Below are 27,339 nucleotides of genomic sequence, written 5' to 3'. Positions count from 1 at the left end.
GGGTCAAATAGTATCTCTATTTTGAGCTTTTTGAGGAAACTCCATACTGATTTCCACAGTGGTTGAACTAGTTTACATTCCCACCGGCAGTGTAGGAGGGTTCCCCTTTCTCCACAACCTCGCCAACATTTGTTGTTGTTTGTCTTTTCAATGATGGCGATCCTTACTGGTGTGAGGTGATATCTCATTGTGGTTTTAATTTGCATTTCTCTGATGATTAGCGATGTGGAGCATCTTTTCATGTGCCTGTTGGCCACCTTGATTTCTTCTTTAGAGAACTGTCTATTCAGCTCCTCTGCCCATTTTTTAATTGGATTATTTTCTTTTTGTTTGTTGATGTGTGTGAGCTCTTTATATATTTTAGATGTTAAACCTTTATCGGATCTGTCATTTATGAATATATTGTCCCATACTGTAGGATTCCTTTTTGTTCTATTGATGGTGTTCTTTGCTGTACAGAAGCTTTTCAGCTTGATATAGTCCCACTTTTTCATTTTTCCCTTTGTTTCCCTTGCCCGGGGAGACATGTTCATGAAGAAGTCACTCATGTTTATGTCCATGAGATTTTTGCCTATGTTTTTTCCTAAGAGTTTTATGGTTTCATGACTTACATTCAGGTCTTTAATCCCTTTCTAGTTTACTTTTGTGTATGGGGTTAGACAATGTTCCAGTTTCATTCTCTTATATGTAGCTTTACAGATTTGCAAGCATCAGCTGTTGAAGAGGCTGCCTTTACGGCAACAAATCTAGCTTCGTCAGGGATTGAGCAAAACGCCTTTGTGAGCAAGCTTCCATACTTTTTGAAGGCTCTGCTAATAACCTGTTTCCCCATTCTCTTCACTGGCTTCTATCTCCCTGAGCCCATTAGCCTTTATCACCCTCCTCCTTCTTTTCCTTCCTTCTTAAATAAACTATTCCAAATATTTTTACGGGATTGAATGGTGGCAGTCTCCTGGGCAACTACTCAATAACACCTCCAAATGGCCTTCCTTCTTCAAAATATCAGAAAACTCCCTTCATAACCCCCTCTAAGCAGGAAGCAGCCAAGAAAACAATCATGACCCATCTCCCTATACCCCTTTAGAGCCAGAAATGATTGATCCTGGAACACAGTACCGCATTTTTTCCTAAAGCCCACCCACCATCTCAGAGAGACCAAGGTTTCATCTTACTTAGGCTATAAGCATTCTTCATAGGACACATCAGGAAGCCACAAGCCCACCTTTTCCCTGGCCGATTCCTTTCTAAAGCGTGCATTAGCACCTGGCTATAAAAAGCCTCAGCCTGGAAGAGGATTAAAGATGGCGGCATCAGAGGTGAAAAAGAAACCTACCAAAACCACATATAATATGAAAATATAACAAACATATCAAATGAAAGAGCAGCAGGAAAGAAGGCTGGGACAGAGTATTTACACCTGGGGAAAGCAGCATACCTGATGGAAAAGGGTTGCATACCAAAGTCGTGATCTGGAGGGATCCAATCCCTTCCAACATTCCTGCTCACCAGAGGGAGGGAGGAAGAGGAAAAAAGCAGGGAAGGGGCATATGGGTAGGACTGCCGAAAACTCAGCCCTGGAGATGTGCTGTGGGAGCAGGAACTTACACTACATGGTGCTCTGGAAATTAGTGTGGTTGGAAAGCTAAGACTGCCAGAATACTGGGAGAGACTGATTCCAGCAGCTTGTGGAAATCAAGGATCCACATCCAGTTGCTCTCAGACAAAATAAAGGTGGGCAGCCTGAGAGACTTCTAACAGATAGAAGGCTGCTAAAAGGGCAAAGATTGCACAGAGTTTACTGCTAAGGAGAAAGGACAGGTGGAGAAAATTGGGTGCAATCTACCCAGCAGATTGGGAACTTTCTGGAGCTTCAGGCGCTCCATCACCCTAGCTGGCTACTCAGCTATGAGGCCCCTCACCATGATATGCAGCCTGCTGCAGCCTCCTCCTGGCTGAACAGCTCCATACAGTAGAGCTTCTGCACACTAGAGGGCACCACATACAACTATGAAATGTCAAAGGAACCTGGTTCAATGCAAAATCCCACAAACACCAGAAAGGGCCAAGTGAAACTGAACTCATCAATCTTCCTGAAAGAGAGTTCTAATAAAAATCATAAACATGCTCATGGAGCTATAGGAAAATATTCAAGAACTCAGGGATAAATTCTGGAATGAGATACAAACATTCAAGAATACAATATCTGAAATGAAACATACAATGGAGGGATTTAAAAGCAGATTAGATGAAGTAGAGGAGACCATAAATGTAGAAATTAGAGAACAGTAATACAAAGAAACAGAGGCACAGAGAGAAAAGTGGATCTCTGGGAATGAAAGAATATTGAGAGAACTGTGTGACCAATCCAAATGGAACAATATTCACATTATAGTGGTTCCAGAAGAAGAATAGAGAAAAGGGGATAGAAATTATCTTTGAGTGGTAACTGCTGAAAACTTCCCCAATATGGGAAAGCAGAGAGTCTCTGAGGCCATAAAGCTGCACAGATCTCCCAACAAAAGGGATCAAGGAGGACTCCAAGACATATAATAATTAAAACAGCAAAGGTCAAGGATAAGAACAGAATATTAAGAGTAGCTAGAGACAGAAAATGATCACATACAAAGGAAAACCCATCAGGCTATCATCAGACTTCTCAGCAGAAACGTTACAGGCCAGAAGGAAGTGACATGATATATTTAATGCACTGAGGCAAATGGGCTTCAAACCAACAATACCCAGCAAGACTGTCATGTAAATTTGTAGGATGGATTAAACGGTTTCCAGATAAGCACATTCTGAGAGAATTTACCTTCCACAAACCTTCTCTACAGTGTTGTTTAGAGGGACTGCTATAGATGGAAGTGTTCCTAAGGCTAAATAACTGTCACCAGAAGAAATAAAACCATAGTAAAGAAAGTAGACCAATTAATTACTAAGCAGATGCAAAATCTAAACAACCACCCCCAAAGTCAATAAAGGGATGGAAAGAGTTCAGTATATGATAACTAATATATAAAGAACAGAGGAGGAAGAGAAAGGAAAATAAAAGACCCTTTAGATTGTGTTTGTAATAGCATAGTTATTGAGTTAAGTTAGACTCTTAGATAGTAAGGACATTACCCTTGAACCTTTGGAAACTACGAATCTAAAGCCTGCAATGGCAGTAAGGACATAACTATCAATAATGACCCTAAATGTAAATGGTCTGAATGCACCAATCAAAAGACATAGAGTCACAGAATGGATAAAAAAATCTCAAGATCCGTTCTACACAGGGGTATAAAGGGCATATAAAAGTGTAGGCAAAGGGTCTGTTTGTGTTTATACAGAGGATCAAAGCCTAATTGGGCTACCCCGAAAATGAACTAAGATACGATATGAAAAAGAACTTCCAACATCTGCACTCTCTGGAAGAGTCATGCCAGAAGATGATCATCAAAAAACCCCAACAAAGATCCACGCACTGCTACAGCTGTAGATGCACTCATCCCACCAGTTCCTGGACTTGCCATGGGAATGAGGAAGGAGATATCTAAGCTGGCCTGTGCATACAGTAAAACAACAAAATTGGACTGGATCTATACTGTTGGAACTCAACCAAGAATTTGGAGAAGTGCAAATCGTAGCGCTCCAAAGTCTTACAACTACAAACTATTTACTGTTAAAAGAACATATGGCATGTGAACACTTCCCAGGAATGGGTTGTTTTAATTTGTCTGATTTCTCTCAGACTGTTCAAGTTCAGTTGGACAATCTCCACCATATCATAGATAAGTTTTCACAGATGCCTAAGGTGCCTAACTGGTTTTCTTGGTTTCACTGGAGATGGCTGGTAATTACAGATATGCTTTGGTTATGTAACTATACTCCTATTATGTTAATGTGTGTGTGCAATTTAAGTAGTAGCTTAAAACCTATACATGCTGAAGTTACACTACAAGAAGATATATCAAAGAAATAATCAATCTTCCCATGTTTTCTTCCGCCTGCTACTTCTATAGCTTTTCTTCTTCCCTCCTAATTACAACCCTTAAATAGAATTCGTACCTCATATCAAATTTACCGAGTATCATAATTCTTCTAAGTGGTAAAGATACCTCAAGACAAATGCTGGGCATAGAAGCCACAGGGCATAAATATGCAAAGAAGTAAAAAGCTAACTTTTTCAAACAATAAGGCTTCTCTCTCACTTACCAACTTCACATTTCCCTGTATGGCCCCGGAAGATGACTGGTTAGCCAGAGACGGGTAAGATTTCTCAAGGGAGGAACAACCTAAGACAGGCACAGTCGCAGTGGGGCCATCAGGTGAGAAATTGGGGATCAACAGAGGTGAGGCTTAGAACCTCACCCCCCCGTTCTGAGAGAAATCTTCTGCATACGTAGATGTTTTATTACCCTGGTCTAGCTTGGATTAACACATAGTCTACAGGCACACACCTGATCATCTACATGTGCTCTCTTACAACACTAAACTATGTTTTCTACCTTTATCTTGTATCTACCTACCACTTCAGCATTTTATTAAAAATAATAATAATAAAGAGAGAAATGTGGTATTCACATATAAATCAAGTATAAAAATCAAATGAGTATTCATATTTGAAGTGACTGTTTAGAGTTCATAATGCATGAGCAAAACCGAAAGTTTCTGTGATGACCTCCCTTGTACTGTTCACTATGTAACTTATTCATTATGTAAGAATTTGTTCTACATGTAAAAACTTGTTTGTTATGCCTCAGAAGATTGGAGACTGACAAAAATTAGGCTTGGGGTGGATTAATGATTGTGCATTGAGCATTGACTCCCCTATACAGAATTTTATTGTCGTTAACAACCATTTGATCAATAAATATGAGAGATGCCCTCACAAAAAAAAAAAAAAAAAAAAAAGGACAGACTTCCAATGGTAAAATAAATTAGTAACCGGGATGTAATGTATAGCATAAGGAATATAGTCAAGATATTGTAACAGCCTGGTAGGGTGATAGCTGGAACCTAGAATTATGTATATAAATGTTCTACCACTGTGTTGTAAACTTGAAACTCATGTAATGTAATACTGTGTGTCAACTACCCTTCAATAAAAAATAATTATTTAAAAAAAAAAAAAATCTCAAGATCCATCTATATGCTACCTACAAGAGACTCACTTCAAACCGAAAGTCATACACAGATGAAAGTGAATGGATGGAAAAAGATATCTCATGCAACTAATAGGGAGGAAGAAAAGGAGGAATTGCAGTACTTGTATCAGACAAAATAGACTTCAAAACACAGAAAGTAATGAGACAAAGAAGGATGTTACATAACAATAAAGGGGCCAATCCAATAAGAGGATATAATCACTATAAATATCTATGCAACCAACACAGGAGCACCTACATATATGTGAAACAATGGATAAATGACCAAATAAAAACAACTCAAGCAATATATGGGTACAGATAATAACAATAATTCAACATGGAAAAACCTGTGGGATGCAGCAAAGTCCATGCTAAGAGGAAAATATATGGCAATACAGGCTTACCTCAGGAAAAAACATCAATCCATATGAACAATCTAAACTCACAATTAATGAAACTAGGAATAGAATAAATAAGGCCCAAAGTCAGTAGAAGGAGGGACATAATAAAGATTAGAGCACAAATAAATAAAATGGAGAGTGTAACAATAGAAAGAATCAATGAAAGCAGGAGCTGGTTCTTTGAGAAAATAAACAAAATGGATAATACTAATAGAATTAAAGGGGGAAATAGAAAACAACATATTCATTTTGGGAGATTTCAACACACCACTCGCTCAAAAGGACAGATCAGCCAGACAGGAGATAAGTAGAGAGACAGAGGCACTGAAAAATGTATTAGAATAGATGGACCTAACGGACTTCTACAGAACTCTACACCCCAAAGCAGCAGGATACACATTCTTCTCAAGTGCACATGGGACATTTTCAATAATATATCATGTACTAAACCACAAAAAGAGCCTCAGTAAATTTAAAAAGATTGAAATTGTACCACCCAACTTCTTAGACCACAAAGTATGAAAGTAGAAATAAATTACACAAAGGAAACAAAAAATACCACAAACACATGGAGGCTTAATAACATGTTCCTAAATAATCAGTGGATCAATGACCAAATAAAAACAGAGATGTAGCAATATATGGACACAAATGACAACAATGACTCACCACAAAATCTGTGGGACATAGTGAAGGCCATGCTAAGAGGGAAGTATATTGCAGTATAGGCCTACCGCAGGTAGGAAGAACAATCAAATATAAACAGTCCAAACTTATAGTTAGTGAAACTAGAAAAGGAACAAATGTGGCCCAAACTCAATGGAAGGAGGTACATAATAAAGATTAGAGAAGAAGTAAATAAAATGGAGAATTAAACAATGGAAAGAATCAATAAAATCAGGAGCTGGTTCTTTGACAGAATGAAAATAGTTAAACCCCTAGCCAGACTTATGAAGAAAAAAAGAATCTACACATATAAATAGAATCAGAAATGAGAAAGAAAAGATTACTACAGACATCACAGAAATACAAAGATTAGAGAATACCATGAAAAACTATGTGCTAACTGGATAACCTAGAGAAAATGGACAACTTTCTAGAAAAATACAACCTTCCAAGGCTGACACAGGAAGAAACGTAACCGAACAGACCAATTACCAGCAAAGAAGTTGAGTTGGTAATTTAAAAACTACCTATGACAAAATCCCTGGATCATATGGCTTCATGGCTGAATTTTATCACATGGAGAACAACTAATACAAATCCTCAAAGTTTTCCAAAAAGTAGAAGTGGAGGGAGTACTTCCAAACTAATTTTATGAAGCTAGCATCAGTCTAATACCAAGACCAGGCAAAGACACCAAAAAAAAAAAAATGCAGACCACTATGCATGATGAACACAGATGCAAACTCAACAAAATATTAGCAAAATGAGTTCTTAAATAGTTGAAAAGATTATCCACCATGATCAAGTAGTGTTTATTCCAGGGATGCAAGGATGTTCCAATATTCAAAAATCCATCAACACCTGACTAAACAAATACACCTTTCTGAAAGTACAGAATTGGGTCCTGTTTCATATGCTGGTCACTTAAGGCCTTCAAAACTTAAAATGAATTTTGGTAGGAAAAAGTTAAATGAATTAGCATTATTTCTGGGAAGAGTCTAAATAATAGTCTTTGGGTAAAATTGCAGTGTTTCTAGAATCTCTCACCTGGCCGTAGTCCATCTCCTTATTAACAGGTGTCTACAAGGGGTTCAGAAAAGTACTACACCTCCATATAAATAGGTGCTTACAAGGGACGGGGGGAGAGGCCAGCACACCCCGGGACTAGAGAGGGTTTTTTTCTTCTTCCCATCCAGGATGGGGACAGACAGGCGAGCAGGAGTAGTCGACTTCTTGGTGGCAATAAGCGGGTTTCTCACACTTTTATTTTTCCCTTTGACTGATTTTGGCTTCAAGGGTTTATTTGTTCCAGGTTGTGAACACATCTGCCCCCTGGAGTTACAAAAACACAAGTTTTATTTTAATTTCTTCAGGACCAGAGTGAAAGGTGGTGGACTTAACTGCCAAATGAGGGATTTTTATGAGCTCTCTGTAAAGAAACTTCTCAGTCTAGGATTTGTTCAAAAATAAGAAAGAGTTGTCTTGAGAGGCTGGGAGATCCTTCACTCTGATGTCCTTTAAAAGTAAGACCAATTCCCAGCAGAAGTGGTTTAGGAATAGAGATGCCTTAAGATGGTTGAGCTCAAGTCTCTGTGCTCTGGGGTCATAGTACCAGAGCTGCTCAGGGCACGACGATGAAAAATATGAAGTGCTTTAATGGAGTTATTTTCGTGTATTCAGGGGATAAAGCTGCTACAATCGAAATGCCATTATACAGACCATGCCAAGATCATCTGTCACAAAGTTGAAGGTAAACTCAGGAAGAAACATTTTCCTTCTCCGCATACATGCATTTCTGAGCTCAGGACTTCACACTGGGAAGAAGCCATCCAGGAAAACAGTGGGGGGGGGGCAGCCAACAGGAAGTTGTCTGAGGAATGTTATTTCCTGTGGATATCTACTCGTTTACAGCATATGACACTAGCAGAAGACGTCAAAGCCATGCTCACTGAACTTCGAAAGGAGGTCCACCTGCTCTTAACTAACAAATGGAGACAGACAAAGCCAGAGGGAGGAGATTGAGGCTTGTGCCTGCCAGTCCTATTTTAATGCTGTTGTTGTAGGTGGAGAGCAGAAGGGAGAGAAACCGGACCCTTCCATGTTTTATTACTGCTGTGATCTCCTCGGAGTACAGCCTGGAGACTGTGTGATGGTTGGTGATACGCTGGAAACCGATATACAAGGAGGCCTCAGTGCAGGGCTGAAAGCTACAGTCTGGATAAACAGAGATGTAAGAGTCCCACTGAAGTCATCCCCTGTGCCACATCACATAGTTTCTTCTGTGCTACAGTTACCTCCTCTCCTGCAAAGGATAGACTGCAAAGCGGGTATGTAAGCTTAAAGCCTAGAAAAGGGAATGATTACATGTTAAGGTCAAACTACAGTGTTTGAACTGAGAAAATTTAAGACATTGCAGATACAAGGATCCAGAATAATTTAACTTAGGATTTCATGGCAACATTTCCCTGACTGGTATTATTTCTAGAAATCCAGGTGCATTAATACAAGTTACTTTTAGTGTGATCCAGAAAGCCTGAGGAAATGCATTGCTTATCCATCTGTGATGTGAGGTTTTTAAAAAATCATGTTATTACTCTTTTAGCATCTTGAATCCAAGAAGATAAGAAGCAGGAAAGCTTACACTTGGATAGATGTACAAATACAGGTTTTAGTTGTGACTTAAGAATAGATATTATTTTAAAATGGATATTCTGAAATAGATCTATAATGGAGATTCACAAGAGAAATTGTATCTCATTAGTGTGAAGTAACTTCTCAGTCACATGTTTATCAAGGCATTCCATAGTGAGGCTATGTTGCATAGTTCCTTCATTAAAACATAGACACCATATTTTTACCCACTTTGTATACTTTGTTACAAATGCAATTTTTCGCATGACCTGTTCTCAGGTGCCCCCAGTTTTCCTAGGGTGTGTAAATGACAAGTAAATTCCTCCTTTTTAAGGATGATGTTGAAGTCAGCATGTGGTGCTCCCTTCCCAAGACACTTCCCATCTTGTTGTTTCCCTGGGAGTCTGAGCTGAGTGCAGAAAGCTGCACATTTGAAAAATATATTCATCTCTGGATGTTATTGCCTTGATATTCTTTGAGAAGCCTTAATCACCCATATGTGCCTAGTTTAACTCAGTCTGAAAATACCTGACCTTTCAGTAAATTCCACTGAAAATTTTATTATTTTGGAATAATTTGGGTTCATAGGATAGTTGCAAAGATAGTGCAGAGAGTTCCATACACCTGTCACCCAGTTTCCCATATTGTTAAGATCTCACATAACTGTGGTATAGTGAACAGAATCAAGAAATTGACTACTAGTGACCTGACTGTTGGCTAAACTCCAGGCTTCATTTCGATTTCATCAGTGTTTCTACTGATATCCCTTTTCTCTTCCAAGATTCCACCCGGATCCCAATTGGCACTTAGCCATCATGTCTCTTGCGTGTCTTTTGGCCTGTGAAAGTTTCTCAGATTTCCTTTCTTTTCCTTGACCTTGACAGTTGTGAGGAGCACTGGTCAGACATTTCACAGACTGTCCCTCGATTAATTTGATGTAACTGACATCCCCTGAATGTTATTGGTGATGTTACTCGTGATCGTTTAGGTGACTGGTGAAGTTAAACTTGACCGTTTGGTTCAGGTGGTCTCTGCCACGTTTCGCCACTGAACAGTCTCAGTTTTCTCTTTCCATAGTCTGTTCTTTCTAAGCAGGTTAGTAAGTGCAGGCTGCACTCAAGAAGTGGATGAATAAGTTCTGCCTCCTGGAGGGGACATGTCTGTATATATGACACAGAATTCTTTATAAGGAAGATCTGTCTCCATGTATTTATTTCTCTGACATGTGTATCTTCATTGTATGTTCCAAGTTATGACCCAGTGCTCTATTATTTCATTGCCAAAATTTTCCCAGCTGTGGCCACTGAGACCCTTTCAGATTGGCTTCTGCATTCCCTGAACATACAGTCACTTAGGGTTGGGCATTCCCAATTTTGTCTTACAGGAGACCTTCTCAAGTGTGCAGAACACATGTCCTCTCTGGAAAGTGGGTGGTGGTGTTTCCCACACGGAGGGAAGGACAGTCAGCTCTGTGGCAGTAAGCACTGTGTAGTGGGCCCAGGACAGTGCCAGGTGAGAGAGAAACAGAGAAAGGTGCATCCTCAACAGCCTTCTTTAAGGAACCCAAAGAAAATAAGTAGATCGGCTGTGAGTCTTGGAGTAAAGAACCTCTGTGTTCTCAGCCAGCTGTGGTGAAGACTGCTGGTTGACCCCAGTTGTTAATTGTCCTTCTCATTAGGGTAATCAGTGTTACTCATTAGGGCACCAGACACTTGGTCACTCTGAATAAGGACTCTGGATCGTCGTGCAATGTGTTGAGATTCCTTATCCCACCCATGGGCTTCAGCCAATACATGGGGAATTTTCTCTGATATACTCCAAGTGGACAGAATGGATCCAAGTGGCTATCTCCATTTTATTCCTTTATCTTCTGACTAGGAGACTGGAAATGTCTACTACAGCACAAAGTGTGAAATGTGCAAAGTGAGAAATGTGCGTAAGTGGAGGGTGTCTCCAAAGCCTGAGTGTACCTCCCACGGTATACTCACAGTGTGATACCTGAAACCATAGAACTCCAGGACATAAATAGGGAATCAGCTATTTCACGCGGGTCTCAGCATCAATTTTTTGGATTTCACACTAAACAGAGAGGCAACAAATGCAAAAATAAATAGGACTGCATCAAACTAAAGAGCCTCTGCACAGCAAAGGACACCAAGAACAAAATGGAAAGGTGACCTAACAAGTGTGAGAGAAGATTTCAAAGCCATATATCTGATAAAGGGCTAATATCCAAAGTACATAAAGAACTCATATAACTCAATAGCTAAAGAACAGAAATCAGAAAAGCAAACAAGCCCTAAACAACGGGGAGAGGACCTGAATAGGCATTTTCCAAAGACATACAGATAGCCAACAGGTACCTGGAAAGGTGCTCCACATCACTAATCAGGGAAATACAAATCTAAAGCACAGAGAGCTATCACCTCACACCTGTCAGAATCGCTATCCAGAAGATGAGCAAAGTGTTGGCATGGAAATGGAGTAAAGGGAAGCCTTGTGCACAGTTGGTCAGGATGTAATGTGGCTCAGCAACAACAGAGGATGGTATGTAAACAACTCCAAAAAATTAGGAAAACTACCATATGATCCAGCGACTGCCCTCCCAGGTATTTATCAGAACGAAATGAAAACACTAACTCAAAATCAGATATGTACCCCCATATTCACTGTAGCATTATTTACAATAGCCAAGACATGGAAGCAACCTAAATGTCCCCTGGGAGATGAATGGGTGAAGTAAATATAATACATGTGCATGCACACATGTGCACATACAGGAATATTAGTCAGCCAAAAAGAAGGATGCCTTGCCTTTTGCAGGATCACAGATCGACCCGGTGGGCTCTATGGCAATGGAAATAAGTCAGACAGAGAAAGACAAGTACCATACAGTTGCACTTACAAGTGGACATCAAAAAAGAATTGAGCTCCTCGATACAGAGAACAGATAGGTGGTTATTAAAGTCCGGGTTTGGGGGCTGGTAAAATGGGTGAAGGTGGTCAAAAAACACAAACTTCCAGTTATAAAATACATGTCATGGGGATGTAATGTGCATTATTGGTGACTGTAGTTAATAACACTCTATTGCATATTAGAAAGCTCCTAAGAGTAGATTTTAAATGTTTTATCAGGAGAGAAAAAGGGTCACTAACAGTATGTATGTTGACAGCTGTTAACTAGACTCAGTTTCATGATCCTTTTGCAGTACATGCAATCATCCTGTTGCACACCTGAAACTGATAAAATGTTCTATGTCAGTTATACCTTAAAAACAAAAAGCTGAATTGCTGGGTAGCTCGAAGCTTTTATACTCCCACAGGGATAAAACCACTCTCTCTGGGTAGAGGAAAGCAGTACAGAAAAACAATAGGGAACATGGCTTAAATGTGCTTAATGAGAATACAGCACTTACTCTGACAAGACTCTATCCCTCATCTGACATCTCCCCCTGTCGCCTGCCCACCCCTGCAATGCCCTCTGGGTACCAGACTACTAAAAATACAAGGACATTACAAAATACCGGGCCCTCAGTCAAATCACTCATGAAGGAAACCGAACCTATATCAGACACAGTGGGCAGGAAATCAAGAGGTCACCCCCACCATATCAGGGAAAACAGAGGTCATTCCCTGATAGGCCAAAAGCTGGGGCAAGAGCACAAGGGAAGCCGTGTAAATGTGCTCCAGTTCCTCCCCCAGCCCCAAAGGGAAAAGGAACCAAGAATGCAGAATACAAAGAACCAAAGCTGGAAGAAAGTGCAGCCCAAGGAACAAGAATAAATTCCCCACGAGAGCTTCATGCTCTACAGTGTGTCAAGAAGAACATAATGTCAGCTCGAGAAGAGGAGGTCAGAAGAAAAATGACAAAAGATGAGGGGAGGAAAGGAAGACCTGAGACTCAAGGGGGCATTGGGGAGCAAAGCTGCCCCATCACAGATACGAGTGACCCTTAGGATCAACCGAGCTTCCAGAAGCTGAAGACTGGCTCCCGCAGAGGCCAAGGGAGTGGTTGGTAGGTGGTCACGCAGGTTGGAGATGACAGCAGCGTGGTCAGCATGGCCCTGGAGGGGTTCCGAGTGGGGTTCCACAACCCCAAAAGTGAACATGATAGAGTAACTGGTGAACTTTGAATAAGGTCTTTAGTTAATAGTAGCGTGCTGATGTTAGATTTCTGCCTCTGATACCATTGCCATGATTCTGTAAGATGCTAATATTAGGGGAACCTGGTGAGAAGTGTAGGGAAATTCCCAATAGTACTTTCGCAAAATTTCCATAAATACAATGTTAAATCAAAATAACCAGTTGTTAAAGAGGAGAACCACATGGATAAATTGATGTACTGTAGTGTGTCAGATAGTTAAGACTGCTTCACTGTTCTTCCCCGAGCAAGGAGAGTCAATGTCTAGGGGTCAGTCCCAGGCCAGGGCAGCTAAACTTTTAGAAAACCTGGGTGGAGAATTCCCGACCTCCCTGCTCCTCTCAGGTGAAGAAACCTGATTGGCTCACTTAACATAGTATGCTCTTGTGCAGTGGTTATAAACTCCCAGTTTGCAGATGAGGAAACTGAGGCACCCCGAGGTTAGATGAGAGTGTGGCCTAAAGTCGTCTGGATTGGTGCTATAACTTGCATTTTCTGACCACAAAATCTTCCTCCTACTGGTGAGTGAAAACCCAAACGGAGAGTAAGGAATATTAGAGATGAGGGTCTTCCCTCGGGCCGCATGTACCCCTGGACAGTTGACATCTTGAGCTGCAGTCAGTCAGGGGTCCCCAGCACAGCAGATAGGCCCCAGCCTCACTCAGCAGCTCAGGAACTCCTCACAGCCCAGATCAGGGAGTAAGCAGCCCCCACAGGTCCTTCTGCTTGCATTTCCCTCTGGGTGGTTTGACCCTTGCGGGCACTTGGCATTTTCATGTGCCCTTTCTTCCCTCCTGATCTGTTTCCCACCTGGCCACCCCAGAGCTCAGCATTCATGCGGCCTCTGCACCCTCCACCAGGAATCTGGTTCCAGGTCTGCCCAGGCTTTAAGTGGAGTCCCTCCAAAATATGCGGCCTTCTGCATGCTAGATGCCCTGCAGCTCCTGTCATCGCTGGGCTCCTGAGACTTCCAGTCCTGATCAGGGGCTAATGGAGGGATCGGAGGGGAGGAGGGGTATCAGGCAGGGAAAAGAGAGACTGGGGCATTACAGCCCACTCTGTCCCTTAGGCCACCCCAACACTGGTTCCTGGCTTCTAGGCATGTGGGGAAGAGAGAAAGAGCCCTTGTCCCCAGGAGCAATTAGCAAAGACATGATCCAAGTGAACAGTGACACAAGTCTGGCTAGAAGCGCACGTGGCATCCTGGGAAGGCAGAAGGAAGGCAGCGGACCCAAGGGGAACACCTTCTGTGTTGAGTGCGGAAAGCTGCCCAAGACGTAAGAGGGGCTTTGTGAATCCCTGGAGGAAACAGAGCCCGTGGCCTGTCTCACTGTCAGAGGACTGCGGGTCCCCGCGGGCCTGAGGCTGGAGGTGAGGTTGGACACGGGTGGTGAAGGTCCAGGCCTGGAAGGAGGGGCCTTCAGCAGCAGAGGGACACAGGACCATGTTTCAGAAGGGACACTTGGGCGCTGCAGCGAGGGGCCCACAGGAATGCAGGCTGCAGCCCATAGTGTTCACCTGCCCTCCTGTGGGTGTGTCAGGAGGGATGCGAGGGCTTGTCTCAGGGGGACATTGTGGCTCGGATGGAGGGAGAGGGAGAACACAGAATACACGGGACTCAGCAGAAGATCGAATGTGAGGTGGAGATGGGAATCCACAGCAGCAGCATGTTTTAGGGGGAATTGTTCAACTTTCAGTTTCAGAACTATTGTCTATCCGAAATTGAACTGCCTGAGGGCCCTGAAAGTGGGGTGTCTATGTGGCAACTGGGTGATCAGGGCTTTGAGAGCAAGGGCATAAGTAGAGTCGGAGCCCCTGGCACACTGCGGATGTGCAGTCAGCTCGTGGGTGCAACTGGTTGGGGGATCGGAATGGAACTCCAATATTCAGCAGTGAGCAGGGAGAGCCTCCTCTAGGATGGGCAGGGGGTCCACAGGCAGCAGGGAGAAGGAACAGGCCCAGAAGCCACAGGGTGGCCATAGTGGCCCTGCCTCCTGCCCTGGAGCGACAAAGAGAAGGAAGGAAGACAACGTTGTGGTTTGGTGACTGGGACATTATGGGTAAGATTTTAGTATTCCAGAATGTTCTCCTGCTTTACTGCATCTATGTATTGTAAGGTAAACAAAACCAGACAAGAGAAGCAGCAACAAAGTAGGCAAAAAAATGTATTAGTGTAATCCTGGGCAAGGTTCACCGGTGCTTGTATCCACTTCCAGGGGCCAGGGACGTCACGCCCAGTAGGAGGGGCAACAGGCTTATCAAGGACGGTGGGAGAGCCCTGAGGGTATCGTGGACAGAACTAATTTTCTGGTGTAGGTGTCGTGATCATCGATGATTGGTCATGCTGAGTTGCTGGGGAGAGGGTAGTGTGATGCGTGCCCTAGGCGGGACCTGCGGCTAGGGACCTTCTGTTGAATCATTTGAGTAACATTCACTGTCCTCTTCCTTACTTGGCTTGAGTCGGGTTCTTTCAGTGAGACCCGTCCCTTCCTCCAGTACCTCCGGTCTTACATTCCAGCCTTTTTGTCATAGGAGGTGCTGGCTCCTTCTAGCTTCTTCCTGCTGAACAGGGGCAGCATGGGGAAGTTACAGCTGGTATGTGGCCGGGGGTGGTTGGAAGTGGGGCGAGTACTGGTGTAACAGCATCTGGTTAACCGTAACTCGGGAGATGTCCGCCAGTCACTGTTGAAAAAATCTGAGGAGACAAGGGGCGAGTGATAGAAGAATAAGAAGAATGGCTAAGGGAGTTAAGATAGGTAGGAGCCAGGTCATTAGCTGGGAATTCCACCGTCCCGATATTGGGAAACTCGAGCTCTTGGTTCTTTTTCATTCTCTGTCTTGGAGATTTTGTCTCACCATAGTCAGGGTGTCCCAATTTATCCCTGACTGGTTTGCACAGAAGCAGCACGTTTCTCCAGGGCAACACATAGGCCACCTTCCTTCATGAACAGCAGGTCTAGGCCTCTCCGTTTCTGTAAAGCTACTTCTGCTAAGGAGTCTACCTGTCATTCTAGCTTTGTTACTGAGGATTCTATATGTCCTAAGTCTTGACTGACTTGTTGGGAAAGCCTTTTGTAGTTGATATCACTTGTTATTATGGCTGCCGTTCCTACTGCCATGGACCCCGCTATTCCTAAGACAACCAGCAATGGGAGGAGAATTGGGCTTGCTCTCTTGGGCCGGGGCGACCCATAACCGGTGTGTATGTATTGTCTTCCTTCCTCTCCACTATAAAAATATACCTGTGGTAATATGTATACCAGGATGCACAGTTCCGGCTGGGTTTGAAAAGATAGGCTGGCAGCGCTCACACACAGAGTTAGGCCTGAGGGTCAAGTGAACCATGTAGATGGGGAAGCTTTAAAAACTTTGTGAGTCAGAGTGGGAGGGATTCCAGCACATAAGGCAAGACCTGTGATACTGTGATGTTTTGGGGGGAAAATATGTTGATATTAAGCAGAGCCCTTGTCCTTGTATATCTCCTAGGGTTATCTTTTGGCCCCATTTACACTGTATAAGGCTCTGAGTATGATTAACCATCATGACCTGGATTTCCACATATCCCAGGGAGGCATTTAACTCAATTACAATGTAGTATGGTGGTCTCAGATTGAGACAGAGCCAGCAATCGGCCGCCAGACTAGGATTTGTCTGATTTGTGATCAGAAGGACACTCTCGAGCATTGGAAGCCACTGGCTGGCATGTTCGAGATCATTATATGTCGGGAGGCCCCCTGTGTCTTTTGTGGTGGTCTCAGCTGGTGGCAATTGGGGCTGTGATGTCACAGTGGTTTTTTCCTGTGATGGCCAGGGTCGTGGGGCCAGACTCTCCCTGATATCGGGCTAGGAGTTTTAGCTGGGGAGCATATGGCCATATGGTAAAGGATGTTCTGTGGTCGGTTCCTGAGATATATAATTTGACTCCCCAGATTTTGCCTGTGTCCCATGGACTAGTCACAAAGTGCCACAACTGTGACCGAAGGACTAAAGGATTGCACGTGCCGGCCCTCTTGCACAGGGAGGGAGTTTTTCCTCAGGTTATTTTCAAGAAGGGTTCATGGTTTGCCCAGGATGCCACTGTTTCACAGCCCCAGGAGGCACAATAGTATTGTCCATTCAAATGGCAGCCAGGGTTACCTTTTGCTGGACAGCCATAGAACTTCCATGCCTGAAAGTGGGCCTCCCCCTGTGGGGATCCGCAGTGTGGTTGGTTATTAACATCTCTCTTTAAGTCCCTATTAGTAAGCATCTAGCCTGTCTTCCCCCACCTCCATGTTAAGGTGCTCCCTGGGTGACCCCAATGTCTTTGCCATAGTTTTAGCCCACTATCCAGTTAGTAAAGATCTATATTAAATTGGGGTTTTTGTATACTGGGGGTAGGATATGAAAAATCTTACCGGTAGTTTTATCCTTTAGTTCCCATTGCTATGGGACCACTGTTTGGGGGTGAATGGGCTGGGAGCTTAGGAGGGTTTTGGGATAGAAGCAGAGGGCAATGGTGAAAAATAAGACAGTCTTATCTTAATTGGTTCTTGGTTTTGGGGGTGCTGTCAGGCCTGGAACATGTAAGACACACGCGGAGGGGTGCTGTTTCTTTGCTCTGCCATATTTTGTCCCTGGGGGCCCGTTTGACTCTGGATATACGATACCACGAGGCATGTCCCAGTAATTTGGCGGCAGTGGGAGTAGTGAGGATTACAGTGTTTGGCCCCATCCAGCGAGGCTGGAGGTACTGGGGCTGGAGTTCCCGCAGGAGGAACTCGTCGCCTGGAAGGAGGGCAGCGGTTGCTTGTGGCACAGACGGGGTGTTTACCTGAGGTAAGGTTAAGTTTGTGTGTTCCCACAGGAGGTGTCTGAGGAGTGAGAAATAAGGCAGGTAGGAGGCTAATGGGGGGGTTGGTAGGAAGGGAGTTGTTGATTAAGAAAGGCCTACCATACATCAACCCAAATGGACTAAGGCCAGCCGGTCCCTGAGGGGCCACCCATATCCGGGTAAGGGCTATGGGTAGTAGAGACAGCCAGGAGTTCTTCATCTCTAAGGAGAGTTTGCTTAGTTCATCCTTTAAGAGACCATTTGCCCATTTTACCTTACCTGATGACTGGGGATGGTAGGGAATATGTAACTTCCAGGTGATATTGAGTCTCGACCACTAGTTGGGTGACCTTGGAGATGAATGCCAGACCATTGTCTGATTGGATGGAGGCTGGGAGGCCGAACGGGGGAATGATGTGTTCCAACAGCCACTATGGATGCTGTTTCCCAGAATGTGGGGAAGGCCTCGATCCAACCTGAAAGGTATCAACCATTACTAACAGGTATGGGTACTTTTTGTGGGATGGCATGTGAGTGAAATCCGTCTACCAATCCTGTCCTGGAAGGCGTCCCCGCAGTTGATGGGCTGCTGTCCAGAGTGGGAGGGCTCCCTGGGAAGACACACGAGCACATGGGTTGCAGGCTGTGTGTACTTGGTTGATGGTATCCTGGAAATCCTGTGATGAGAAGATTGGGGAGGGAAACCTGTACATGGTCTCTGGGCCAATATGTAGAGACTGGTGGATTGAGGCCACGATCTCTTGGGCCTGTTGTTGGGGAGGACTAATCTGTTGTGCAGGGAGATCCATCCTTGTTGTCCAGGTATGGCCCCTTGGTTGAGGAGTTGTTATTGCTTGTTTTATGAGTACCTGAAGCTAGAGTAGGGGAAAGAAACAGGATGGTGGTGAAATCATGGGCTGAGGTAATTTGGCAAGCCGCAGCATCAGCCAGGCCATTTCCCTGGGTGACAGGGTCTGTGCCCGTCTGATGGCCTCAACAGTGGACAATGGCCACCTCCTTGGGTTCCTTGAAGGCCTAGAGTAGTTGGTGAATGGCCTTACCATTGACCACCGGAGTTCCCTGGGTGGTTAAGAATCCCCTTCCCTTCCAGATCGCCACATGACTGTGGGTGATAAGGAAGGCATACTTAGAGTCTGTGTAGGTAGTGACCCTAAGGCCATGGTCAATTATAGAGCTCAAGTGAGAGCCACCAATTCTGCCTTTTTAGAAGAGGTACTGCAGATGAATAAACCACCGCATAGGCAGCCTGGTGACACCCATCTCGTCCCTTAGCTGAACTGCAATCCACGAAGAGGGTAAGGTCGGGGTTGGGTAAGGGCTGATCTAGAGGACCTGTGCATGGGAGGTGCAAGGCCTCCACCACCAGTTCAACACAGAAGTGGTCAGGGAGGACAGAGGAACTGACAGAGGGGAGAAGAGTGGCTGGATTTAGTGGTGGTGAAAGCTGAGGATATAGCTGTGGGTGTTCTATAAACAGGAGATGGAATTCCTGTATTCTTAAGGGGCTTAGTAAGGCTAATGATTTATAGCCCAGGACATCCTGGAGGCCATGAGGAGAATAGGCTCTGATAGATTGTTGGAAGGTTAGTTTTAAGGCCTCCTTGAATAGTCATGTCGCTGCCACAAGTGCTCGGAGACAAGGTTGCCATGCCTGGGCAGTGGAGTCTAACTGTTTGGATAGGAAGGCAACTGGTCAGTATGAGGGCCCCACTGGCTGGACTAGGACTCCAGTTGCCACTCCAGCTTCTTCTTTAGTGAACAGGATGAAAGGCTTGTGAGGATTGGGAAGCATGAGTGGGGTGGAGGCGAGGATGGCACTCCTCAAATCCTCGAAAGCATGAGCTACCCTTGAGAGGGAAATGAGGGACCCGGTGGGGGTCTCTTTGATTGCATTATGTAGTGGCTTAGCAAGTATAGCAAAGTTGGGGACCCGATGTCTGAAGAAGCCTACCAGTCCAAGGAACAAGATCTCAGCACCTGAGGTGGGGACTGGAGTTCCCTGGTGGGGGTGGTGTGGTCCACTATGAGGGCCTTGGAGGTGGGGTGGGGGTTAGCAACACCCCTAGGTAGGTGACTTGTCGGGTGGAGAGTTGAGCTTTGGAGAGGGAGACCCTAAATCCCCGTTGTGCCAGGAAGTTAAGGAGGGAGGCCGTGTCCTGGAGGGGGATATTTTTTGAGGGGCTGCACAGGACGAGGTCATCTACATACTGGAGGAGGGTGCTGCACCGAGAGTCATAGAGGGATAAGTTGCCGGCCAACACCTGGCCAAAAAGGTGGGGCTATTGCAGAATCCTTGGGGCAGAACCATCCAGGTTAACTGTTGGGTTCTGTGGGTGTCCGGATCCTCCCAAGTAAAGGTAAAAAGTAGCTGGGAATCGGGATGTAGGGGTACCACTGTGAAATGAGTGGCAGTGGGGGGTATCTGGGATAAAATTGTATATGGGTTAGGGACCACTGGATGTACTGGCACTACAGCAGAGTTGATTATCCATAGATCTTGCACCAGTCAATAAGCAACAGACAGTTTTCTGACTGGGAGTATAGGAGTATTGCAAGGGGAACTGGTGGGAACCAGGAGACCCTGGGTGAGAAGCCGACTGACAATGGGCTGAAGACCCTGGCAGTGGGTGTGTGAAATAGGAAACTGAGGCCAAGAAGGGAAGCAGAAGGTGTCCTTGAGATGAATGAGGACTAGAGTGTGGTGGCTGGTCACTACTGGAGTGGAAGTGTCCCAGACCACTGGGTCTACCTTCTCAGGGGAAATGGGGAAGTCAGACAAGGTTTCAGGGGAGGACACAGCCTCGGTGAGGGCGAGGACCGGAGTTGGAGGGGCTCGGTGTGAGGAGAGACAGATAGATGCCCCAAGCTTATATAGGAGGTCCCTTCCCAGCAAGGGGGCTGGATATGATGGAATTACTAAAAATGAATGAGTGAAGGTGCGGCCTTCAAAGAGGCAGGACGCTGGGCCTGTTTGTAGAGGTTTAGAGGGGGTCCCTGGGACTCCCACAATGCAGACCTGGGAAGGATGTAAAAGCCCATGAATAGAGGGTAAAACAGAATAGGTAGCTCCCGTGTCCACCAAAAGGGAGATGGACTTACCCACTACCCATCATGTAGCCCTGGGCTTGTTGAGTGTGATCACGGTGCCGGAGTCCAGGTGGCTTCAGTCCAGGAGACCCAGGAGTTCTGAGGAGGAGCCCATCGGGGGAGCTGGCCCCCATGGAACTCTGTCGCCAGAGGATGGCTCGTCCCAAGGGGGCACTCCGACTTCCAGTGACCCTTCTTTCTGCAGACAGGGCAGGGTCGAGTCGTTGGCCTGGGGTTGGGGCATTGTTTTGCCCAGTGGCCATCCTGGCCACACTTGAAGCAGGCTCCCAGGGGCATGTGGGTCTCAGATTGTTTCCTGAGATGGGGGCACTGTGGCCCCTGCTGTGCTGGCCGTAGGGAAGGACCAGAGCTTGGGTTTGAAGACTCACCTTCTGTTTTAGCATCTGTGCCCAAACGGCCTTGGCTTCCTCCTCTTGGGCATTATAAACCTTAAAGGTCATATTAATCATGTCTCAGAGTGGAGTCTGGGGGCCCTCTTCCACCTTTTTTAGTTTTTGCCAGATGTCTGGGGTGGACTGGGTGGTAAAGTGGGTAGATAGGACCGTAGACCTCGAGGGTGAGGAAGGATCTAAACGAGTGTGGGGGTAAAGAGCCTTTGTTAAGCGATTAAGGAAAGAGGCTGGGTTTTCTTTGGGCCCCTGAGTGACCTCCCTCAGTTTCTCATAGTTAACAATTTTTTGAGCTGCCTTATCCATACCTGCAATAAGACAGTGGACCATCTGATCCCTCCTAGTCCTACATGTGGCATTATCCTGATAGTTCCATTGTGGGTCTTCAGCAGGCACTGCCGTGGCCCTGAGCAGTAGAGATTGGTTGGAATTATGTACCTGGTCAGCACAGTCTTGAGTTGCTGAGGTGACATGATCGCACTCCTTGGGGGTGAGAGTGGAGGTTAGAATTATGTGGAGGTCGTGCCATGTGAGTTCATATGCTTGAGTCAGGTACCAAAACTCCTTGGTATAGGCAGTTGGATTGGCAGAGTATGAGCCCAGAGGTTTTTCTATTGAGACAGGTCCCCCAGGGAGAAGGGGACATGTACTTGATCTAATCCCTTAGCACCAGCCACCTCCCGAACGGGGGCCAATAATTGGGCCCGGGATCTAGTGACCAGAGGGCTGGCCCAGTTAGGAGGTGGCTTTGGGATATAAGATGGCGGTGGGGCAGGGGTAGGAGGCGATGTAGGAGAAGGACAAGATGGTGGTGACGAGGGAAGAAGGGGGTATAACTTGTGGGTGGCAGGAGTAAGGCCAGAAATAGAGGAGTTAGATGTGACGTCAGTAGGACTGGAGGTGGGTGGTTGTGTCCCTGTGGGGGGAACAGAGGCAGGTGGGGGAAGGGAATTGACTGAACTTGGCAGGAGTGAAGTAGAAGAGAAAGGAGGAATTAAAGAATGCAGTTTGGGGGGGAAGTCAGATAGGGGAGGGATGAAATGGGAGATGACACAGGGGTAGGCACAGAATAGGCCTGAACAGAAGAGGCTTGGGCAGCAAAAGCCAAATAAAGAGGGGGTTTGGAGGGGCAGATCGTTGAGGAGAAGGAGATGGGAAAGAAGGAGGAGGAGGAGGGGCTGGAGGGGTGACGCCAAGATCTTCTGGGGGATCTGCAGAGGAAGATTCCAGCGCAGTGAGAGGTTTGTTGCCCCTATTGGGGGACTTGGCCAGGAGGACCTGGGCCGAGGTCTGGGTGGGAGCACCATGCCCAAAAGGCCTGGACATAGGGAATCTCGGACCATTTCCCAGTCTGGTGACAATAGTTGCTGAGATCAGTGAAGAGGCCATAATCAAAAGTTCCCTCGGGGGGGCCAGCGAGACTGGTTATCCCGAGGATGGTGGGGCCAGGCCCAGGAACAAAGGAAGATCAGCTTCCATTTACGGATGTCCTCGGATAAGCCCAGAGTAGTAAGATAGTAATTAAGAAACCTCAGTGGGGTCTTTGCCTCAGGGTTTGAGAGCTGGCTTCCCATGACTATCTCCTCCATCCCCGGGACCCTAAACGAGCAGGTCTAGCATCCTGGATCTACTCGGGTTTGGGTCAGGACAAACAGGTTTGGTGATCCAGAGATAGGGGTGTCTCCACTATTCCAGAGCCAAATAGGCACAGGCCGGAGGGGTGTCTGGATGCGGCTGTGATTTTGGACTGGGCGCCCTGTGGAGGCTAGGAGGAGGGAGCACGGAAGATGAGGGACCCACCAAGTTGTCTGAGGCCCTGGGATCAGATCCTGTTCCAGAGAGAGGTCCCAGGTCAGGAGAGGAGGGGAGAGCCCCCTGCAGTCCCACACCGTCCTCCCAGGTTTCGGCACCAAGTGTTAGGTAACCGAAACCAGACCAGGCAAGCGGCAACAAAGGAGGGAAAAAAAATTTATTAGCGCAATCTCGGGCGAGGTTCACCGGTCCGCGTATCCACATCCAGGGGCCAGGGAGGTCGTGCCCAGTAGGAGGAGCGACAGGCTTATCAAGAGCACTGGGAGCGCCCTGAGGGTATCCCGGACATAAGTAATTGGCTGGTGTGGGTGTCATGAACACTGGTGATTGGTCATGCTGGGTTGCTGGGGAGAGAGTACTGTGACGCATGTTCTAGGCAGGACCTGTGGCTAGGGACCTTCTGTTGAATCATTTGAGAGACATTCGCCGTTCTCTTCCTTATTTGGCTTGAGTCGGGTTCCTCCAGTGAGACCCATCTCTTCCTCTGGTACCTCCGGTCTTACACATATGAACACGCATTCCTCAAGGGTGGAGACAAGTCGGTCATCTCCATATCAGTGGGTAATTACCTGGGTGACCGAGGGCTTATCTGAACCTGAGAGGCGTGGAGGAGGTCTCATATGCTTCTGCTGGAGCAGTAGAGGGTAGGGCCCCGACCACAGTTTGTAAGCAATATATGGGTTTTAAACTTTATTTTTCCCTTTGATTTTTTTTTGAGAGGGCTTCTCTCATATTCATTGATCAAATGGTTGTTAACAACAATGAAATTCTATATAGGGGACTCTATTCACAATCATTAATCAACCCCAAGCCTAGTTCTCAACAATCTCCAATCTTCTGAAGCATAACCAACAAGTTCTTATGTGGTGAACAAGTTCTTACATGGTGAATAAGTTCTTACATGGTGAACAGTGCAAGGGCAGTCATCACAGAAACTTTTGGTTTTGATCACGCATCATGAACTATAAACAATCAGGTCAAATATGAATATTCGTTTGATTTTTATACTTGATTTATATGTGAATCCCACATTTCTCCCTTATTATTATTATTATTATTTTAATAAAATGCTGAAGTGGTAGGTAGATGCAAGATAAAGGTAGAAAACATAGTTTAGTGCTGTAAGAGGGCAAATGTAGATGATCAGATGTGTGCCTCTGGACTAAGTATTAATCCAAGCTAGACAAGGGCAACAAAACATCCATGGATGCAGAACATTTCTCTCAAAACAGGGGATATTGGGTTCTAAGCCTCACCTCTGTTGATCCCCAATTTCTCACCTGATGGCCCCCCTGCGACTTTTTCCCTTTGATTTTGATCTTAGATGTATTTTGCCCTGTGATTTCTTCATCCCGGGATTTCTCTGTCCAGAGTTAGAGGTCATGGGGGACACAGAACATTTACCTTCAATTTGGGCAGTGGGACGATGTGGGACACTGCTTGGGCAGTGCAGTGGACCCAGGTCTCTGCTGGGTGGCTGGGGGCCAGCCAAGGGCACGGGGAGGTGCTGGGTCGCATGTTGGCTCCTGGGAGACGTGCGGAGCCCAGCCTGCATTAAAGCCCAGAAGCTGCACATTCCTCATCTGAAAAGTGTTAGGAAGGAAAATAGATATGAGCGGCGTGGTGGAAAGAGAATAAGTTCAATAAAGCCCACTAGAAAGGACTCAGAGTTAACCAGTTAAAACTAGAATGCTAGAAAAGACTGGTTTAATGAGTTAATCAGTTAAAGCTCAAAAAGCCAGGGTAACTTGTCCTGGAATGTTTGAATATTCCCCAGATAAAGAGAAGTATCTGAGCACAGCCCATGTCTTCACTGTATCAGTTAGATCATGCCTTTGTAAGATTTACTCTAGCCTGCTAAAAGGCCCACATATACACAGCATAATACAGGAAGATTCCATCTCAAAGCTAAAATTGCATTTAAAAAACCCAAGTTAAGAAGTTGTTAACATACTCTTTAGCAAACAGACAATAACTCAGCCCACCTCGAAGGAAGGGCAGACAGTCTTAACTGATATGCTCCCAAACCAGGAAGCTGCTTCCTCGGAGGGAACCTGAGCAGTCAATTTGTGTTAAGCTGTAAGTCCAGGGAGAGGAAATCCCATGGCAAAATACCTCTAAAACCAAAGTCAGTCAAAGGAAGAAATGAAGTTTAAAATCCGTTTATTGCTCATAAACTGCAGTCCGGGGCCTTCTCTCTTTTGTTCTCCAGCAGCAGCAAAACCAGCCCTCTGGTCACTTCTCAGATACAGGTAAGCCCTCGGTTGCCCAGGTAATTACCAATGATATGCAGAGAAACTTCTCCCCACCTGTGAATGCCTGTTGATATGCAGATGTACTAAAGCCAGGTGAGATATTCTGGAAATATTACAATTTTCCCCACATAAGCTAATTTTGCTGAACTACCTGGAAGACTGGTAAGAAGTAACAATGTCTCATCAAAGATACTTGAGACCACTGTAACAATTCCACAACCCCCAGCCCTCCCTCACATTCCCGAACAATCCTTAAAAGGGGGAACCCCCAACCTTTCAGTGTGTACCTCCCTCTGAGTTCGCCTGCACCTTCTAAGTACGTAGACGTTTTCTCCAACCTTTCAGGGTGCTCCACTCTCTGTGATACCGCCTGCACTTTCTCTATAAGTAACTTTAAATAAAACCTTTACCCTGCTTCACTACAGTGTCTCTGCCCCTCAATTCTTTGTTACAGCGAGGGCAAGAACCAAGGAAAATACACAACACTCCCCCCTAACATTTGGTGCCACGCCTTGGATGGATTTCCATCTCCAGTAAGCCGTAACTGACCTCTCCCAACAAAACGACAGCCCTGCAGCGTAGGGGGGGGGGTGATTGTGCGACCCGGTGTCCTTTCTGGCCTCACCACTCTGCATGCTCCTGCTCCCAGCCACCGGCAGTCACCCTGCATCCACTAGGCTCGGATCCCGGCCAGCTTCCTGCAGCCCCTGCCCGTATCTTTCCCGCACTTCCCTCTGGCCTTCACATGTAGCACCACCTGCCCAGTGACCTGCCCGGGCCGCCCAAGCCCTGCACACCTCGCGCCCTCTGCCACTTTTCTTCTCCTCAGCAAGGGTAACTAACTAACGTTTTTCTAGCTTACGGAACTTCCGGAATTGTTCCCCACTGTAAGATAAATTTTAGCCGAAATAAGCAGGCGAAGAGAGGCAGCAAAGGGCCAGGTAGTTTATTTGAATGCCACTCCCGGATGATGTTCTGCAGTCTGGGTACTACAGGCTGGGGAAGTCACACCCGGTCAGGGAGGTGGGGGCTTATAAGGGAATAGGAGGGGGAGGAGTGGGCAAGCTATCCTAGGGGGCGTGGAGAGGTATGATTGGCTAAAGGTGACATAATAGACAACTAGAAACTTTTCTCCTTCCAAGAGGGAGGAGGCTGACATCCGGGTCTTAGCTGGCACATCAGAAGGATGGAATTCAGGAAGAGCTGTCCCCCTTTCCATATAAGGCATGGACCTTGGGGTCTGGTCTGTTCTCCCCCTATGGCATCTCTCTGTTCTGTTTGCATGTCGTTGTTTTTCCTTCCTTGAGCCCAACACCCACCGCAGCCCTAGTCTAGGCCCCTGGGACAATGCCTCCTACTTCTTGGTGCTCAGTAAAGAGCGATGTACTGCGTGTATGACGGGAAGACAGGACGGGAAAGACCCAGGGCCTTGCGGTTCCTGCACCGCGCAATTGGGGCATTAGGCGCTGTGGGTAAAATTGTAACATTTCCCGAACATTTCCCTTGGCTTTAGTACATCTGCATATCAATAGGCGTTCAGAGGTGGAAAGAAGTTTGGCTTTAGTGCGTTTGCATCATTTCTCAGGGTGGAGAGAGAGTTCATCTCCCAATCAATCGGTAATCAATTACCTCGGCGACGGAGAGCTCATCTGGATGTCAGAGGTGACCGGGAGAGCCAGTTTTGCTGCTGTTGGAGCAGAAGAGAGATGGGCTGGACTGCAGTTTGTAAGCAATATATGGGTTTTAGACTTTATTTCTCTCTGACTCATTTTGGTTTTAGAGGTATTTTGCCCCGGGATTTCCTCTCCCCAGACTTACAGGCTCGCCTGGTGGCTCCTCGGTTTGTTCCCAGAAAAGGCTGTCAGCCCGAGAGCAGCGGGAGCCCAACCCCGCAGCGGACACGCCGCTCACGGGGACGGTGCAGGAACTCACTCCTGGGTTCCCCAGCCTGCCCAGGGCCAGGAGGAGCC

At 45.9% G+C, this 27,339-nt stretch overlaps 2 protein-coding genes and 1 pseudogene across 29 annotated transcripts in view; all 3 read left to right on the top strand.

Moving 5' to 3' along the window:
- Positions 1-27,339, top strand: part of LOC118906979 (zinc finger protein 337-like) — a 228,642-nt gene that overhangs the window by 39,707 nt on the left and 161,596 nt on the right. The gene's annotated exons all lie outside the window — the stretch shown is intronic.
- The window catches only part of LOC130680785 (zinc finger protein 169-like), a 233,289-nt gene that overhangs the window by 86,257 nt on the left and 119,693 nt on the right, over positions 1-27,339 (top strand). The window lies entirely within an intron of this gene.
- Positions 7,706-8,688, top strand: LOC118918961 (N-acylneuraminate-9-phosphatase-like; annotated as a pseudogene).

Source organism: Manis pentadactyla, chromosome 14 (genome assembly GCF_030020395.1).
Source record: "Manis pentadactyla isolate mManPen7 chromosome 14, mManPen7.hap1, whole genome shotgun sequence".
Classification (NCBI taxonomy): domain Eukaryota; kingdom Metazoa; phylum Chordata; class Mammalia; order Pholidota; family Manidae; genus Manis; species Manis pentadactyla.
Note: the sequence above shows the minus strand (reverse complement) of the source record. Positions and strands in the feature narration are given on the sequence as shown.